General features: G+C 38.6%; 1 long non-coding RNA gene across 1 annotated transcript in view; it reads right to left on the minus strand.

The window, feature by feature from the left end:
- Positions 1-830: 830 nt before the first annotated feature.
- LOC128604133 (uncharacterized) overlaps positions 831-20,174 on the minus strand; it is a 38,648-nt gene continuing 19,304 nt past the window's right edge. The window contains exons 4-5 of the long non-coding RNA XR_008385142.1: positions 2,951-3,048; positions 831-1,746 (exon numbers count right to left, since the gene is read on the minus strand). This is a non-coding gene — a long non-coding RNA (uncharacterized LOC128604133). The remainder of the gene's footprint in view (positions 1,747-2,950; positions 3,049-20,174) is intronic.

Genomic DNA, 20,174 nt, shown 5'->3' on the forward strand with positions numbered 1-20,174 from the left:
TAATTTACTGTGAATTATGAGAACACATATTTAAAACATTCCCTTATTAAAACACACACACACACACACACACACACACACACACACACACACACACACGCTTGACATTTTGAAACACACATGGTTATTAGGGGAAAAAATGAGTAGAGTGGAAAAACTATTAACCTCATAAATAGTAATGAGACGCCGTAGTGTTCATGTATTTAACCCCGAAAATGTGATTTAATGTTATACATTTTTCTTCATAATGTGAACATCTTATGAACAAAAGCGCTCGTTAACATAAATTAGGCTTTTATTCTGTCGTGTAAGCGCATAAATTAAGGTCTATTTCAGAAAATGTGTGTGTGTGTGTGGGGGGGGGGGGTTTGTTTACACAAATCTATTCACCTCTAGTCTTTTTTTTTGGGGGGGGGGCGGGGGGGGGGGGATTTGTAAATGATTACAATTTTCAATTTATTAAAGAATGACATGTCATACTTTTATTCATTTATAGGTACATTTAATGTAGCAGAACATCCAAGAATCAAGTTAGCTCCTGTTCTTACATACACACACACACACACACACACACACACACACATATACACACACATATATATACACTCACACACACACACATACACACACACATACATACGTACCCCATACACACACACACACACACACACAAACATACCACACACACACACACACCCCATACACACACACACAAACATACCACACACACACACACACCTCATACACACACACACACACACACACACACACACACACACACACACACATATACATATATACCCCATACACATGCATATATACCCCATACACACACACACACACACAAACATACCACACACACACACACACACACACACACACACAGACACACACATACATATATACCCCATACACACATACACACACACACACACACACACACACACACACACATACCACACACACACATACATATATACCCCATACACACAAACACACACACGAACATACTACACACACACACACACACACACACACACACACACACACACATACATATATACCCCATACACACACACACACACACACACACACACACACACACACACACACAATACGTACTAGAAGCAACCTGCACTGTATCTGAGCACTCGAGTCCTCAAACTGTGCTTTGATGGCTTTTGGCATCATTTATCCGTCACTTTGGATAAAAGCGTCTGCAGGCTGAATAAATAAAAATGTAAAGTTGATTTGTTTAGAGGATCGCTCGCAGTCTTCAGTAGTTTATCAGAATAAAGCAGAAACACCGCTTCCTCAGACTTTTAGCGAAACCTAATTTCCAGCAGATTTTTGAAAAACTTCCAAACCCTAAAAAGCTTCTCTTTATAGACTTTGATCAACTCTAACAAACACTAACAAACTCTCACACTCGCAACAAAAGCAAAAATTGAATTCATTTCCATGCATCTGCTTTCCACAAACGCTGCTCAACTCCATCTTCTCCTTAAATTACAATCCAGACGTCTGGAGAAAAATAAAAGACTTACATTTTCCTAATTCACCAGGAATCAGTGTGTGTGTGTGTGTGTGTGAGAGAGAGAGAGAGAGAGAGTGTGTTCCTCTTTAATATTCCACTAGAGAGATGTTCAGGTGCTCTTGAGCTGCAGTTTTAATTCTTCATATTTACAATTGTTTAATAAAACAGTCCATCATCTCCTCCTCCTCCTTCTTCTACTCCAGAGCTGCCTGTGAAAAAGTGCGGGGTTTTTTTTTTAATTAATGAAAAGAAACTGATTTTAAATGAATTTAAAATGGTGTGTAGTGCGTAGATCAACAAAAATATGGTAACACAGGAAGGTCAATTAAAGCTACGGTGCTGCGAAAAAGTATTGGCCCCCATCCTGATTTCTTCTGTTTTTGTGTACATCTCGTACTAAACTGTTTCAGAAATTAAAACACAATCTAAGCTAAAACAAAGGCAACCTGAGTAAACACTAAATACAGTTTTTAAGTGATCATGTTATTTATTGAAGTTATCCAATACCAACCGGTCCTGTGTGAAAACGTATTTGCCCCCGTAATTCCGCAAATCTACGAGACTGTATTTATAATGGGGTTCAACCAGGCCTGATTACTGCAAACCCTGTTCGATCACATCAACACTTAAACAGAACGTTTTCAACAGCGTGAAGTCGGTTAAAAGGTCTTAGTAACACACTATGGCAGAGTGGAAAGAAATTCCAGGAATGATGAGGAAGAAGGTGATTGAAATACATCAGTCTGGGAAGGGTTACGAAGATATTTCAAAGGCTCCGGGACTCCAGAGAACCACAGCGAGAGCCGTTATCTCCAAATGGAAAAACTCGGCACAGCAGTGAACCTTCCAAGAAGTGGCCGACCTTCCAAAATTCCTCCAAGAGCACAGCGACGACTCATCCAGGAAGTCACAAAAGACCCAAGGACAACATTAAGGACCTACAGGCCTCTCTCGCATCAGTAAAGATCACTGTTGATAACTCCAGAAACTTTAATTTACTTTAAGACTTATCTGTTCCTATACTTTTGCTCACCTAAAAATTGGGTGGTCTGATACAAAAAGTTCAATGTTTTAAGTTGTTTAACATCAAACATCTGGATGTATATACCAGGAAATAACAGCTGAAATCCGAAACTCACGCTCATATCCGTCTTTTGATCATTATTTTTTTGATCCATTATTTTATTTTATTTAATTACCAGTAGAGCAGCGAGAGCAATTTGGAGGTCGGGCGTAGACTTAGAAATAGATTAAATAGGATTTATATGATTTATTATATATAGCATATTACAGTATGGTGGAAAAAAAATGTTTTTAAATCAATCAGATTTCTTTCATTAATTGTGATAAATAAACTGACATTTAAAAATTCAACAATTTGGAGACTTGCAAAAAATTAAATGTTAAAATTACCGGGGGGAGGGGGGGTTTGATGGGTTGGCTTCCTCTGGCATTTAGTAAGGAGACCACAAACATCAGCAGTTTATCCCGATCTATTCATCTTCCTTTTCCTGAAAAAATGAAGCAGGGATAGAAGTAAAGCTTAGTCGAAGAGTGTGTTTTATTTCAGCCTTTTTTTTTTAAACAGAAAGACAATGAGTAGAGAGAAAACAATGATAATTAGCCATTCCACGATACAATGAAATAAAAATGATGTTGTGGGTGAGGAAGTGTAAAGCCGTTGTTATCTGTAATATAAAGCTAGAAGTCGTATGCATTTAAGCTTTATTTGTGTCTGCTGTTTGTAGGGCACAAAACTCGGCCGCTAACCCTTAATTAGCCAATTAGCAAGCGGGCTAAGAGTTTGGCAAAGTTTTGCTCATCAGTTAAGTATCTGCTGATTAGTTGCTGATAAATGGAGATGCACACGGGAAAGTATTCCTTCAGACTCTGTTGTGTCATACTGTTAATTAGTTAGCTTTTAGCACTGTAACACAGATCTACAGATTTATTTAGCATTACCTCCTGTACACATTATTAAATCAGACAATCGCAAGGCGAAACCAAGACATTTTGTCCTTCACTGTGTGCTAAAAATATACCGCATATTACAGCGAATAAACTGAGAGGTAATTTAATCATCAGGGGACTCGAAGATGAGTGTTAATTAAGCAGCAAAGGCAGCATACGCCAAAGGCCCTGAGGAATATTCACCAGATTTAACACGCCGTGACCTACAGAGTAATTACAGCTTTAAGACCAAACCAAACCGGAGCCTGGAATGTCTCACTAAACTGTTCTCTAAACCTGATTCTCTAAACCTGATTCCCTAAACCTGATATCCTAAACTGCTCTCTAAATCTGATTCTCTAAACTGTTCTCTAAACCTGATTCTCTAAACTGTTCTCTAAACCTGATTCTCTAAACTGTTCTCTAAACCTGATTCCCTAAACTTGATTCTCTAAACCTGATTCCCTAAACTGCTCTCTAAACCTGATTCCCTAAACCTGATTCCCTAAACCTGATTCCCTAAACCTGATTCCCTAAACTGTTCTCTAAACCTGATTCCCTAAACCTGATTCCCTAAACTGCTCTCTAAATCTGATTCCCTAAATCTGATTCCCTAAACCTGATTCCCTAAACCTGATTCCCTAAACTGTTCTCTAAACCTGATTCCCTAAACCTGATTCCCTAAACTTGATTCTCTAAACCTGATTCCCTAAACCTGATACCCTAAACTGCTCTCTAAATCTGATTCCCTAAACCTGATTCCCTAAACCTGATTCCCTAAACCTGATTCCCTAAACCTGATTATCTGAATCTGATACCCTAAACTGCTCTCTAAATCTGATTCCCTAAACCTGATTCTCTAAACTGTTCTCTAAACCTGATTCCCTAAACCTGATTATCTGAATCTGATACCCTAAACTGCTCTAAACCTGATTCCCTAAACCTGACTCTCTAAAGCTGATTCTCTAAACCTAATTCTATAAACCCGATTATCTGAATCTGATACCCTAAACTGCTCTAAACCTGATTCCCTAAACCTGACTCTCTAAAGCTGATTCTCTAAACCTAATTCTATAAACCCGATTATCTGAATCTGATACCCTAAACTGCTCTAAACCTGATTCTCTAAACCTAATTCCCTAAACCTGATTCTCTAAACTGTTCTCTAAATCGGATTCTCTAAACTTTTCTCTAAATCTGATTCTCTAAATCCTATTTTCTAAACTGTCCATTCAATTGATCTCTAAAGTGTTCTTTAAAGCTAATTCTCTAAGGCTGATTCTCTAATCTTCTCTTTAAACGGTTCTCTAAAGCAGATTCTATAACTGCTCCCAAAATCTGATTATCAAAACTCTTCTTTAGGGCTGATCCTCTAAAGCGGATTCTCTAATCTGCTCTCTAAACTAGTCTTTAAACTGTTATATTAACTGTCCTTTTGTTCTCTAAATTGTTTTCTAAAATGTTCCTTTAAAAAAAAAAAAAACCTGATTCTGATTTTTCAACTATTTAATATTTAGATCCAGTGTTTAGCTTTGTGTTAGTCACTAGTGTTTGGGTTATCTAGTGTTTGGGTTAGCTTGTAGCTGGGTTAGCTTTTGTTTGGTTTGTGTTTGTGTTAACTGCTTGCAGTGTTAAGTGACTGGGATAACGTTTTATTGCTTATGTTAGCTAGCATGTGAGTAATAGCATCTCTGATTAGGAATGTAGCATTGTGGCTGATGATTTATTTCTAATGAATTGTAATGTAATAAAACTCAAAGCTAAGTAGTGCGTACAATTACCGACTGTGTGTAATCCATCTGTTATAGGGGGAAAAAAAAGAAATAGGTTTAATAAATAAATAAATAAATAAATAATTTTAAAAAAGTAAACATTCAGTTCTGCTGGAGTAACATCATGTTCATCAAACGTTCCTCGAATTCATTCGCTAGCTCCCAAGATACCAGTAATTCAATTTTAGTGAATATTTCTATTAGAGAAAATGAAAATATATGGACTAATAGAATCCTGAAATGCAGATTCAGATAACATGTTATTCCATGAAGACAATATTTCTGCACAAAAAGCAATAACTGTTGAGTTAAACAATTTTCTGAGTGATAAACAACAGCACCGGGAGGCCATTCAATAAAACATGGGGCTTCACTGTCTGATAAGCAGAAAATAAATGGAATAAATGAAATCTCATTAGGCTGACTGAAATGCGGAGACGATCGATATCCTTTTGTTTTGATGTGGCTGAGGCTAATTTGCAGGATGAAGGGTGTTTATCCTTCGTGGTATAACACACACACACACACACACACACACACACACACACACACACTTACAAACAGTGATCAACGCTGCTGAGTGTGACTGAGATATTCATCTCCTGATTATTTTTTTCAGCTGGGACTCATCTACATTACAGATAACAACAACAACAACAACAACAACAACAACAACAACAACAACAACAAACCCCCCCCCAAGGAACAGAATTTCATTGCTGTTTTACAATCTCAGCTACCAGAGAACATTATCAGAATGTTAAGTAAAGCTTTTGATACATTCTGAAATAATGTTTCTGCAATATTTTAAAAGTTTGATGTAGCTAGTTTGCTTACTACAATAATTTTTTTGCATGTTTACCTGAGCAAGAAATTGGTTTACCTCTGGTTAAACAGCGAAAATCCATCATTAGAAACTGGAGAAATCCCGGGAACCGCTGGGAAAACCCAAGATTCGGAATAATGTGCTAAATGTGCTAAATGAGACTTTGGTTTAATACAGGGAACCCAAAAGATGCTAATAAACAAACTACTCAGCAAAAACAAATGACAGGTGTAAATGATCAAAGAAATGAACCAATGATAGAGAAGAGCAGAGTCCAAAACAGGAAGTAAAATCCTTTAAAAAAAAAAAAAATTAAAAAAACACATGGTGAGTCCAGACATCGTGTCATGTCCAGAGCCATCGTTCATATCATGATCCACCATCACACAAAAATGTTTTATCACAACCCTGATGGGAATGTAATCCATATAGCTGTGATAAGCATTGACATTTGCCACCAAAAAACAGCCATCAAACAACATTCTCCACCATTAAATCAAACACTAACATTCCTTATCGCTATTAAACACCAACATTCACCATCAAAACACCAACATTCGCCATCAAACACCAACATTCACCATCAAACACCAACACCAACCATCAAACACCAACATCAACCATCAAACACTAACATTTACCATCAATCACCAACACCAACCATCAATCACCAACAATCACCATCAATCACCAACACCAACCATCAATCACCAACAATCACCATCAATCACCAACATTCACCATCAAACACCAACACCAACCATCAAACACCAACATACACCATCAAACACCAACATACACCAACATACACCATCAAACACCAACACCAACCATCAAACACCAACATACACCAACACCAACCATCAAACACCAACATTTACCATCAAACACCAACCATCAAACACCAACATACACCATCAAACACCAACACCAGCCATCAAACACCAACATACACCATCAAACACCAACATTCACCATCAATCACCAACCATGAAACATCAACATTCACCATCTAATGTGAATGTAATCCTCTTATTTCAGGCCCTCATTAGAAATGCAAACCATTTTCATAGCAGTGAATTAAATTAAGTAAAATGTAATTAATTATAAAAATGATGGCTGTTTCAGTTAAATGAACAAAAAAAAATCACTGGAATTCAAATTAGATTTTAACCAATAATTTAGAGATTAATCTTTATTCAACCTCAATTTGAATGTGTGACTAAACATTCATGTGTACGCTTCACACACTAAACACTTTTGTATAATATAATTAACTTTACAAAAGCTGACAGGACAGAAAAATATGGTATAAGGAGCAGTTACTGGATGAGATTATTGTGGAGAAAAATGAAATAACACGCTGTGAAACATTTTAAAAGCTTTGGTCTTTAGAAATCTATTAAAAAGCAGTTGGCCAAAAGTTCCCTGCATCCTGAAATGGAGTCCTTCAGCCAAGACATGTTTGGTGTTTGAAGTTTGCTTGATAGCACTGGAGCAGTGATGCTAATATGTGAGGGACGCTTATAGAAAATTAGAGCTATGAAATGCTAAGCAGTGTCTACTAGCAGAAAGGACTATGGGGTGTAGTGAAATTTCTAAATATTGCTCAAAAACAAATATGAATCAGGAGCATTAGTGTTTTGTTGAGAATGCTGGTGTTTGATGGACAGCATTAGTGTTTTGTTGAGAATGTTGGTGTTTTTTGGTGAATGTTGGTGTTTGATGGACAGCATTAGTGGGTTTTTTTTAGAATGCTGGTGTTTTTTGGTGAATGTTGGTGTTTGAAGGACAGCATTAGTGTTTTGTTGAGAATGTTGGTGTTTGATGGACAGCATTAGTGGTTTTTTTTAGAATGTTGGTGTTTGATGGACAGCATTAGTGGTTTTTTTTAGAATGCTGGTGTTTTTTAGTGAATGTTGGTGTTTGATGGACAGCATTAGTGTTTTGTTGAGAATGTTGGTGTTTGATGGAGAGCATTAGTGGGTTTTTTTAGAATGTTGGTGTTTGATGGAGAGCATTAGTGGGTTTTTTTTAGAATGTTGGTGTTTGATGGAGAGCATTAGTGGGTTTTTTTAGAATGTTGGTGTTTGATGGAGAGCATTAGTGGGTTTTTTTAGAATGTTGGTGTTTTTTGGTGAATGTTGGTGTTTGATGGACAGCATTAGTGTTTTGTTGAGAATGTTGGTGTTTGATGGACAGCATTAGTGGGTTTTTTTAGAATGTTGGTGTTTGATGGAGAGCATTAGTGGGTTTTTTTTAGAATGTTGGTGTTTGATGGAGAGCATTAGTTGGGTTTTTTAGAATGTTGGTGTTTGATGGACAGCATTAGTGTTTTGTTTAGAATGTTGGTGTTTGATGGACAGCATTAGTGGGTTTTTTTAGATTGTTGGTGTTTGATGGAGAGCATTAGTGGGTTTTTTTAGATTGTTGGTGTTTGATGGAGAGCATTAGTGGTTTTTTTTAGAATGTTGGTGTTTGATGAGAGCATTAGTGTTTTGTTGAGAATGTTGGTGTTTTTTGGTGAATGTTGGTGTTTGATGGACAGCATTAGTGGGGTTTTTTTTAGAATGTTGGTGTATTATGTAGAATATTTGTGCTTTATTGAGAATGCTGATGTTTAATGAATGAATATCAGTGTGTCATGGAAATGCTGGAGTTTATGGTAGACAGTTGGTGTTTGATGGCCTTTCATCCACCAAAACTATGTGTTTTGGTCTAGATGGTATGATAGTGTCTTTGTGTTTGATAGTGAATGTTGGTGGTTAATAATGGGAAAAGGTGTTCGATGGTAAAAGGTGTAGAGAACCAGTGGTGTTTGTAGTGATTGCCGGTGTTCTGTATGACTGTATGATGTATGACTGTTGGTGTTTGATCGATAAACAATTCTGGTCGATAAACAATGCTGAAAAGCAGCACTGGGAAGCAAATATTTCCCATAGTTATGCTATGTTTACAAAAAAATCTGCTATTAATTACAATATGTTTGTAATGCCTTACAAAATCATTTCACTGATTATAATATAACTCAAAACTCCAATATGGCTAAACATCTAGTTTAGATTTGTGCAATTCATTGTATAGATTTCATTTTTTGGTCAAAATGTTCCACCTTTCCATCTTTAGTTTTCACACAGAGAGCTGAAGATTTCTATTTCACTTATTTCTGCTTTGTTCCGGTATTTATGTTCTCCTGAAGGGTCATATAATGTGTCGGGAACACCGTGCTTCGCCATTAAAAAAGCCTGATATTGTCAGCCTTGTGAAAAAACTATGATTGTCTACTTTGGAGTGTCTGTTCGAACATACTGTCTGGAACATGTGTATTTGTCCTAATTATGTCTGTCTTTCATACAAATTCTGGGAGCATTACACACGAAAGACACTCTATTTAACATCACTAATGTTCAGGAGCGAAGGGAAGACAGGAGAAAATATAAATGGAGAATGGGAGAGAAAAAGGGAACCAGTTCTGCAATGAGTCCAGACCTTGCCTTCGCCAAACTACAACTAAATAAATGATATAATAATTTATTAATTCAGGGACAAAAAAAAAAAAAAAAAAAACCCCAGTTCATGATAAATGAAAGACAGGAGGAAGAAAAGAGTGTGGAGGTATGTGTGTTTCTGGAATTCTTGCTACACCTACACGCTTCATGTTCTCTGAATAGTGAGTGATGCAAATGCTCTGACGTTATTAGACACCCTTGACATTTCCGTTTCAGAAATGAAGGACAGGAATGATTTGAGAGAGAGAGAGAGAGAGAGAGAGAGAGAAACGGGGAGAGAGAGAGAGAGTGATTACACACCGAGTCCTCTTAACAATACCCTGTTGCGCACAATACCCGCATTAAAGACAGTTTTATTTCAGACTCTTATGCAACCAGCCCACAGAGCGATTACATTTAGCTATTACGGCTGTAAATGTCCTCGGATAATTATGCTCTTAGTCAGAGGAGGCAGTGTAACAAAGTTAGAAATGTAAGAAATGTAGGAAGTTCTTTAGTTACACACACCAAGGTTTTTATCCTCCATTAGCTTTGCCCATTAAAACACTCGCCGATGTTATTCACCAAATGCAGACATTCGTCATCGTTAAACACAAGCATCTTCCACCAAACACCAACATTCACCTGCATTAAACACCCAAATTCACCAGCACTAAACACCAAACGTATCCAACATATTCGATGTCGTTTAGCACATCTACATATACAAAAAAAAAAACAACCAGGAAATACCAGTCTAGAGCAAAATAAATAAATAAATGAATGAATAAATGAATCGGCCTTGCTGTTCCAATAGTTTCAGAAGGGACTGTTCATTTACTGTTGCTGTTTTCATCAGCATTCTCCATAAAACAATATTCTCCATCAAACACCAATGTTCTCCCATAGCACTATTTGCCATCAAACACCACCTTTGCCCACCAACAAACACCAACATTCCATTCCATAAACCACCAAAATTCTCTATTATAAATCAGTCATGTTTCTGATGAAGAGTTTCTCTGCCTGGTCTGATGTAGAGGAACATTTGTAGAATATCAATGAACATTAATTAGGTTCATCCGTGACTCACAAAACACTGTCTGAAATACCACAGATTAAAATATGTTCCCTCATCTCCTTTACTCCCTCTCTCACTCACTCACACCTCTCGAAAACTTCTCTCTTACTCTCCTTTCTCTGTTCTTCATGTTTTCTCAAAAGGAGCCATTTCTGCCCATTGAGGTTTATTTCACAAAAGATTACACTGGGAATAAAATGATCAGTTTCAGCATGACAATTAATGAAGCAGGGGATCTTTCCTCTGTATTTTTGAAATCACCCAGAATGAAAAGGAAGGCTGTGAAGATGCTTATAGATCAATGATCAACAAAAACGGACAGAAGAAATTCTTCGTTTGAACGAGAGAGCGAGAGATAAAAAGGGAAAACTTTTATGGTTATTGTACAATTCAAACATTCAGGTGAGAATTTTTTTCCAAGAGCGCTATCTGTTTTTCCCCGGAGGCTGTGAGGAAAATACCCTCAATAAGACAACTCGATGATCAGATCTATAAGCCAAAAAGAGAGCCAAATAGGGTAACAGAAGAGCAAAGCCTCAGAAGACGAAATGAGGAGCAGATCAGTATTCAAACCGAGTTCATCGCTATTCCAAAACGCCTGAGGAAACAGCATGGCTCGTAGTCGGGTTTTTACAGATATGCAGAGGTTTGCTGAATCGCAATCAGTCCTGGGAGTATTTGGATGTGGTACAATGCAGAATTACACATAATGAGTTTAACACTGGAGCCCCAGAAGACTTAAAATAATACTTTTTTTTCCCCCCTTTCTGTACAGATTTACGTGTTACTACCAGTACATGTTCTTCTAGTAAAGTCTGTCCACGTGGGCAGCTATCTGGGTTGGTGAATGTTGATCTTGAATGATAGAGAATTTTTCTCTTTGAATGATGGAGAATGTAAGTGTTGAATGATGGAGAATGTAAGTGTTGAATTATGGAGAATGTAAGTGTTGAATGATGGAGAATGCTGGTGTTTGTTGTGTAATGTTGGTGTTGAATGATGGAGAATGCTGGTGTTTGTTGTGTAATGTTGGTGTTGAATGATGGAGAATGTTGGTGTTTGTTGTGTAATGTTGGTGTTGAATGATGGAGAATGCTGGTGTTTGTTGTGTAATGTTGGTGTTGAATGATGGAGAATGTAAGTGTTGAATGATGGAGGATGTAAGTGTTGAATGATGGAGGATGTAAGTGTTGAATGATGGAGGATGTAAGTGTTGAATGATGGAGGATGTAAGTGTTGAATGATGGAGGATGTAAGTGTTGAATGATGGAGAATGTAAGTGTTGAATGATGGAGAATGTAAGTGTTGAATGATGGAGAATGCTGGTGTTTGTTGTGTAACGTTGGGGTTGAATGATGGAGAATGCTGGTGTTTGTTATGTAATGTTGGTGTTGAATGATGGAGAATGCTGGTGTTTGTTATGTAATGTTGGTGTTGAATGATGGAGAATGCTGGTGTTTGTTGTGTAACGTTGGTGTTGAATGATGGAGAATGCTGGTGTTTGTTGTGTAACGTTGGTGTTGAATGATGGAGAATGCTGGTGTTTGTTGTGTAACGTTGGGGTTGAATGATGGAGAATGCTGGTGTTTGTTGTGTAACGTTGGTGTTGAATGATGGAGAATGCTGGTGTTTGTTGTGTAACGTTGGTGTTGAATGATGGAGAATGCTGGTGTTTGTTGTGTAACGTTGGGGTTGAATGATGGAGAATGCTGGTGTTTGTTGTGTAATGTTGGTGTTGAATGATGGAGAATGCTGGTGTTTGTTGTGTAATGTTGGTGTTGAATGATGGAGAATGCTGGTGTTTGTTGTGTAACGTTGGGGTTGAATGATGGAGAATGCTGGTGTTTGTTGTGTAACGTTGGTGTTGAATGATGGAGAATGCTGGTGTTTGTTGTGTAACGTTGGTGTTGAATGATGGAGAATGCTGGTATCCGTTGTGTAATGTTGGGGTTGAATGATGGAGAATGCTGGTGTTTGTTGTATAATGTTGGTGTTGAATGATGGAGAATGAGGTTTGTTGTGTAATGTTGGTGTTGAATGATGGAGAATGCTGGTGTTTGTTGTATAATGTTGGTGTTGAATGATGGAGAATGCTGGTGTTTGTTGTGTAACGTTGGTGTTGAATGATGGAGAATGCTGGTGTTTGTTGTGTAACGTTGGGGTTGAATGATGGAGAATGCTGGTGTTTGTTGTGTAACGTTGGGGTTGAATGATGGAGAATGCTGGTGTTTGTTGTGTAACGTTGGTGTTGAATGATGGAGAATGCTGGTGTTTGTTGTGTAATGTTGGTGTTGAATGATGGAGAATGCTGGTGTTTGTTGTATAACGTTGGTGTTGAATGATGGAGAATGCTGGTGTTGAATGATGGAGAATGCTGGTGTTTGTTGTGTAACGTTGGTGTTGAATGATGGAGAATGCTGGTGTTTGTTGTATAATGTTGGTGTTGAATGATGGAGAATGAGGTTTGTTGTATAATGTTGGTGTTGAATGATGGAGAATGAGGTTTGTTGTGTAATGTTGGGGTTGAATGATGGAGAATGCTGGTGTTTGTTGTGTAACGTTGGGGTTGAATGATGGAGAATGCTGGTGTTTGTTGTGTAACGTTGGTGTTGAATGATGGAGAATGCTGGTGTTTGTTGTGTAACGTTGGTGTTGAATGATGGAGAATGCTGGTGTTTGTTGTGTAACGTTGGTGTTGAATGATGGAGAATGAGGTTTGTTGTGTAACGTTGGTGTTGAATGATGGAGAATGCTGGTGTTTGTTGTGTAATGTTGGGGTTGAATGATGGAGAATGCTGGTGTTTGTTGTGTAACGTTGGTGTTGAATGATGGAGAATGCTGGTGTTTGTTGTGTAATGTTGGGGTTGAATGATGGAGAATGCTGGTGTTTGTTGTGTAACGTTGGTGTTGAATGATGGAGAATGCTGGTGTTTGTTGTATAATATTGGTGTTGAATGATGGAGAATGCTGGTGTTTGTTGTGTAACGTTGGGGTTGAATGATGGAGAATGCTGGTGTTTGTTGTGTAACGTTGGTGTTGAATGATGGAGAATGCTGGTGTTTGTTGTGTAATGTTGGTGTTGAATGATGGAGAATGCTGGTGTTTGTTGTATAACGTTGGTGTTGAATGATGGAGAATGCTGGTGTTGAATGATGGAGAATGCTGGTGTTTGTTGTGTAACGTTGGTGTTGAATGATGGAGAATGCTGGTGTTTGTTGTATAATGTTGGTGTTGAATGATGGAGAATGAGGTTTGTTGTATAATGTTGGTGTTGAATGATGGAGAATGAGGTTTGTTGTGTAATGTTGGGGTTGAATGATGGAGAATGCTGGTGTTTGTTGTGTAACGTTGGGGTTGAATGATGGAGAATGCTGGTGTTTGTTGTGTAACGTTGGTGTTGAATGATGGAGAATGCTGGTGTTTGTTGTGTAACGTTGGTGTTGAATGATGGAGAATGAGGTTTGTTGTGTAACGTTGGTGTTGAATGATGGAGAATGCTGGTGTTTGTTGTGTAACGTTGGGGTTGAATGATGGAGAATGCTGGTGTTTGTTGTGTAACGTTGGTGTTGAATGATGGAGAATGCTGGTGTTTGTTGTGTAACGTTGGTGTTGAATGATGGAGAATGCTGGTGTTTGTTGTATAATATTGGTGTTGAATGATGGAGAATGCTGGTGTTTGTTGTGTAACGTTGGTGTTGAATGATGGAGAATGCTGGTGTTTGTTGTGTAACGTTGGGGTTGAATGATGGAGAATGCTGGTGTTTGTTGTGTAACGTTGGGGTTGAATGATGGAGAATGCTGGTGTTTGTTGTGTAACGTTGGTGTTGAATGATGGAGAATGCTGGTGTTTGTTGTGTAACGTTGGTGTTGAATGATGGAGAATGCTGGTGTTTGTTGTGTAACGTTGGTGTTGAATGATGGAGAATGCTGGTGTTTGTTGTGTAACGTTGGGGTTGAATGATGGAGAATGCTGGTGTTTGTTGTGTAACGTTGGGGTTGAATGATGGAGAATGCTGGTGTTTGTTGTGTAACGTTGGGGTTGAATGATGGAGAATGCTGGTGTTTGTTGTGTAACGTTGGGGTTGAATGATGGAGAATGCTGGTGTTTGTTGTATAATGTTGGTGTTGAATGATGGAGAATGCTGGTGTTTGTTGTGTAATGTTGGGGTTGAATGATGGAGAATGCTGGTGTTTGTTGTGTAACGTTGGTGTTGAATGATGGAGAATGAGGTTTGTTGTGTAATGTTGGTGTTGAATGATGGAGAATGCTGGTGTTTGTTGTGTAACGTTGGTGTTGAATGATGGAGAATGCTGGTGTTTGTTGTGTAACGTTGGTGTTGAATGATGGAGAATGCTGGTGTTTGTTGTGTAACGTTGGTGTTGAATGATGGAGAATGCTGGTGTTTGTTGTGTAACGTTGGGGTTGAATGATGGAGAATGCTGGTGTTTGTTGTGTAACGTTGGTGTTGAATGATGGAGAATGCTGGTGTTTGTTGTGTAACGTTGGTGTTGAATGATGGAGAATGCTGGTGTTTGTTGTGTAACGTTGGTGTTGAATGATGGAGAATGCTGGTGTTTGTTGTGTAACGTTGGTGTTGAATGATGGAGAATGCTGGTGTTTGTTGTGTAACGTTGGTGTTGAATGATGGAGAATGCTGGTGTTTGTTGTGTAACGTTGGTGTTGAATGATGGAGAATGCTGGTGTTTGTTGTGTAACGTTGGGGTTGAATGATGGAGAATGCTGGTGTTTGTTGTGTAACGTTGGTGTTGAATGATGGAGAATGCTGGTGTTTGTTGTGTAACGTTGGTGTTGAATGATGGAGAATGCTGGTGTTTGTTGTGTAACGTTGGGGTTGAATGATGGAGAATGCTGGTGTTTGTTGTGTAACGTTGGTGTTGAATGATGGAGAATGCTGGTGTTTGTTGTGTAACGTTGGTGTTGAATGATGGAGAATGCTGGTGTTTGTTGTGTAACGTTGGTGTTGAATGATGGAGAATGCTGGTGTTTGTTGTGTAACGTTGGTGTTGAATGATGGAGAATGCTGGTGTTTGTTGTGTAACGTTGGTGTTGAATGATGGAGAATGCTGGTGTTTGTTGTGTAACGTTGGTGTTGAATGATGGAGAATGCTGGTGTTTGTTGTGTAACGTTGGGGTTGAATGATGGAGAATGCTGGTGTTTGTTGTGTAACGTTGGGGTTGAATGATGGAGAATGCTGGTGTTTGTTGTGTAACGTTGGTGTTGAATGATGGAGAATGCTGGTGTTTGTTGTGTAATGTTGGGGTTGAATGATGGAGAATGCTGGTGTTTGTTGTGTAACGTTGGTGTTGAATGATGGAGAATGAGGTTTGTTGTGTAACGTTGGTGTTGAATGATGGAGAATGCTGGTGTTTGTTGTGTAATGTTGGGGTTGAATGATGGAGAATGCTGGTGTTTGTTGTGTAACGTTGGTGTTGAATGATGGAGAATGCTGGTGTTTGTTGTGTAACGTTGGTGTTGAATGATGGAGAATGCTGGTGTTTGTTGTGTAACGTTGGTGTTGAATGATGGAGAATGCTGGTGTTTGTTGTGTAACGTTGGGGTTGAATGATGGAGAATGCTGGTGTTTGTTGTGTAACGTTGGGGTTGAATGATGGAGAATGCTGGTGTTTGTTGTGTAACGTTGGTGTTGAATGATGGAGAATGCTGGTGTTTGTTGTGTAACGTTGGTGTTGAATGATGGAGAATGCTGGTGTTTGTTGTGTAACGTTGGTGTTGAATGATGGAGAATGAGGTTTGTTGTGTAATGTTGGTGTTGAATGATGGAGAATGCTGGTGTTTGTTGTGTAACGTTGGTGTTGAATGATGGAGAATGCTGGTGTTTGTTGTGTAACGTTGGTGTTGAATGATGGAGAATGCTGGTGTTTGTTGTGTAACGTTGGTGTTGAATGATGGAGAATGAGGTTTGTTGTGTAATGTTGGTGTTGAATGATGGAGAATGCTGGTGTTTGTTGTGTAATGTTGGGGTTGAATGATGGAGAATGCTGGTGTTTGTTGTGTAACGTTGGTGTTGAATGATGGAGAATGCTGGTGTTTGTTGTATAACGTTGGGGTTGAATGATGGAGAATGCTGGTGTTTGTTGTGTAACGTTGGTATTGAATGATGGAGAATGCTGGTGTCCGTTGTATATAGTCGGTGTTGAGCGAGTGTGTTTTCTTTTGATTGTTTTTGGGATACAGTTGGATGTAAACCTGATATTTTCACTAGTAATAAAGTATTTAAATCAGTATTCAGACTGGACTTATCATTATTCCAAACATGGCTGAGGAAACAGCATGGCTCGTAGATTTTGCTGATATGCAGAGGTTTGTTTCAGTTGTAATCAGTACAGGAAATGTTTTGCACTCTACTTGACTCACTAATATCACAATTAGTCGTCAAACTCCGGAGAGAACAGACAGACTCTGAAGCTGGTATTGTGAAAATGAAAGGGACTGAGGGACTTGAAAGGACAGCGTGCTGTTTCTTTAGTTGATACGGTGACTGTATTCGAGGGCTGACAAAAAATGCTTCATGTTTCTTTTGTGTGCATAAAAAAAAAAAAAAAAAAAAAGACAGTTTTGGTATACGATGTTCAATACTAAGTCTTATCTAAAAGTGGGAATTGCAGCTGTGCTTTTGTCCGGACACCGAATTAAATTTTAATTCACTTTGATGTATCCTTATTATGAATCACAAACAAAGTGTTGCTGCTCAGAAATGTAATTATTGTCCTTTTATGTGTAGCGGTAGTGTACATTATTGTCATTTTGTATCATGTTGAGCTCACTCAGTTATGTTGCTACTTTTTAATGTAGCTACTGAAGTGATGCCTCTCGGTGGAACACCATTTTATTTAATAACATATTGTTTATAGAGTAACCATTTTAAATAACTACCAAGCTAGCTAGCTATTCATCTATTTACATTTAGCTACTCCAATGGCTACCTCTATTTAACACACTGTGGCGCTATTAGCTAGCGTGTCTTAGAGGAGCGCTTTCCTGTAATGCCGCTTGATAACTACTTAAATTAGTAACAAAAGACATTTTTAGGACTATTGGAATGAGTTTTTTTTTACGTTGGTGGCTTTAACGTTCCTTGCCTTGCTCTCAACAAACTCATCCGCTGTGATTGATCCTCTTAAATTAAAAGCTTTTGGGTCAGAGAGGGTTGAGGAAGGTTTAAGGAACGAGACAGGTCAGCTCTTCATAGTACCAGGTCTTTGTCCTTTCTTTTACAAATATTTGTACATGGGGGGGGGGGGGGGGGAAACATGAAATTTGATTTGATTGGTTAAAAATAGTTATACAGAAAGCACATACAAATCCCATGGGCGGAAAAATGACGACGCTCTGATGATGCTCCCATGCAGACAAAATTAATATCCACACAGAAAACCTTCCATGTTTTATAGCTTCGGAGATTGTTAACAACGGCAGCAATAGAGTCCGCGACCACGGCCGCGTCCTTCGATAGACAAATAATTTAAGCAGACATCCATGCGTGAGTTTTCACTTATTGCCCAATTATGTGCTTGTGAGAAAGAAAGAAAAAAAAAATCTTTTGGCAGGTGAGAATTTTTAAGAGGCAGCACATACGTCTGAAACAAAATCTGGACTACTTGAAAACCACTGGCAGGAGCTTAGCATTTTATTTCTGACAATCACCCATTAAATCTGGTTAGCATAGCAGAGCTGCTGAGAGCAGGCCATAATAACGCTTACCAGGCAGGGGCAGAGCAGCCGCAATCTATATGTGGCTCATGGGATATTTCAAGGGTGTCTGCCTGATGGAAATTGGTTTTGCTTAGTCAGAAAAAAGTATCGCTTGCTATCAAATAATCTATAATTCACCTATTATTTCAGCTGCAGACGTCTTTCTCTCCGTTTTGACTCCTTTATTATCAGAAAAGTCTCATTCGATTTCTTGTGAGGAATTTTAGAAAGAAAAAAAACCAAAACTTCTGTTGTCGAAGTCGATACCAGACTGAAACATAAGTGAAAATCCACTTGAAATCTTCTGAGATAGCGAAAACTTTAAGCAAAGAAATTTGGACGCTTCAGACGTCGTGTGTTCTGCCATTCAGACTGTAGAAAGTATTTTCTGCCAATACACAAGTCCAATACACAAAAACAGAAGAAATAAAAATCGGATTCGAGCTGCAGGTCTAAACAAAGCGAAGCTAAACAATACGAGTAGCACTTTAACACCCAGTTATAATGTAAACTGGGTTAAATTGGGGACATTCCAGTCGTTCATCATCTGTGAAGCTGTATGAGAGGATGCCACTATTCACATTTATAATGTACTGAAATGCATAACGTTCAGCACGAGCCTGATTTTAATATTTAAATGGTTTGCTTCATTTGCATCGAGTCCGGACGATTAAATGTAGATGATGTCAGATCTATAACTCACATCCTGAGTACAAACATCCTGTGGGTTCCTGGAGTGGAGTGTTATAGTGTGCCCATGTGGTAATATCAGGAAGGGGAGCGGGGCGGAGTGGTGCGGCAACTCTGTTCCTGCAACAAGTGATTGATCTCACTGTCGTTGTTACCATGGAGATGGAGAGAGAGAGAGCGAGAGAGAGAGAGAGAGAGAGAGAGAGAGAGGAAACAAAACAGAAATACAGTAAAGTATGCAAGTGAGACAGCAAAACATAGGGAAGAGGGAGAGATAAGATGAAAAGAGAATAAAGATAGGATGGAAAGGTAGAGTAAGAGAGCGTGAAAGAGCGAGAGAGAAAGAGAGAGAGAGGAGGGAAAGAGAAAAAGAAAGATGGGTGAAAATGGTTTTACAGTGAACATGGGGGATACATGAGACAGCAAAAATATGAAAGAAAGAGAAAAGGAGAGAATGAGCAAGAGAAAGAGAGAGAAGAACGGACAGGGTTAGAGGTTAGAACAGAGGGAAAAGAAGAGAAAGGCAAAGAAGAGTGTGGGGATGAGAGAGAGAGAGAGAGAGAGAGAGAGAGAGAGAGAGCGCAAGAAAGAGAAGAAGATGCCTTCTGGGAAAATGCCACTGATTAAAAGAACGAACACACACACACACACACACACACACACACACGCACACACAGATGTGCACTCTGTATGAGATGTAGACACTCAAGTGCCTGAGAGGAAAAAGTACAGAAGTAAATGAGAAAGAGAACACAAAGACAATGAAAGTGAGACAGAACATGAGAAAAGTAAATAAAGATGCAGAGAAGAATGATGGAGAAAAAAAAAAAGAGGAGGAGAAGAACAGAAAGAGGACAATGCTGAAACATGGAAAAGGGAAAGGAACGTGATGAGAGAGATAGACAGAATGAATCAGAGCATGAGACAGAAAAAGGGGCAGAAAGAGAGGAATGGGAAACAGTGGACATGGAAAAGAAGCAAAGGAGAAAGAAAGAAAGAAAGAAAGAAAGAAAGAGTGAGAAACTATACAAAAGAATACGAAATGGAGAGAGAGAGAGAGAGAGAGAGAGAGAGGATAGAAGATGGAAATAATC

The sequence above is a fragment of the Ictalurus furcatus genome, chromosome 29 (genome assembly GCF_023375685.1).
Source record: "Ictalurus furcatus strain D&B chromosome 29, Billie_1.0, whole genome shotgun sequence".
Classification (NCBI taxonomy): Eukaryota; Metazoa; Chordata; class Actinopteri; order Siluriformes; family Ictaluridae; genus Ictalurus; species Ictalurus furcatus.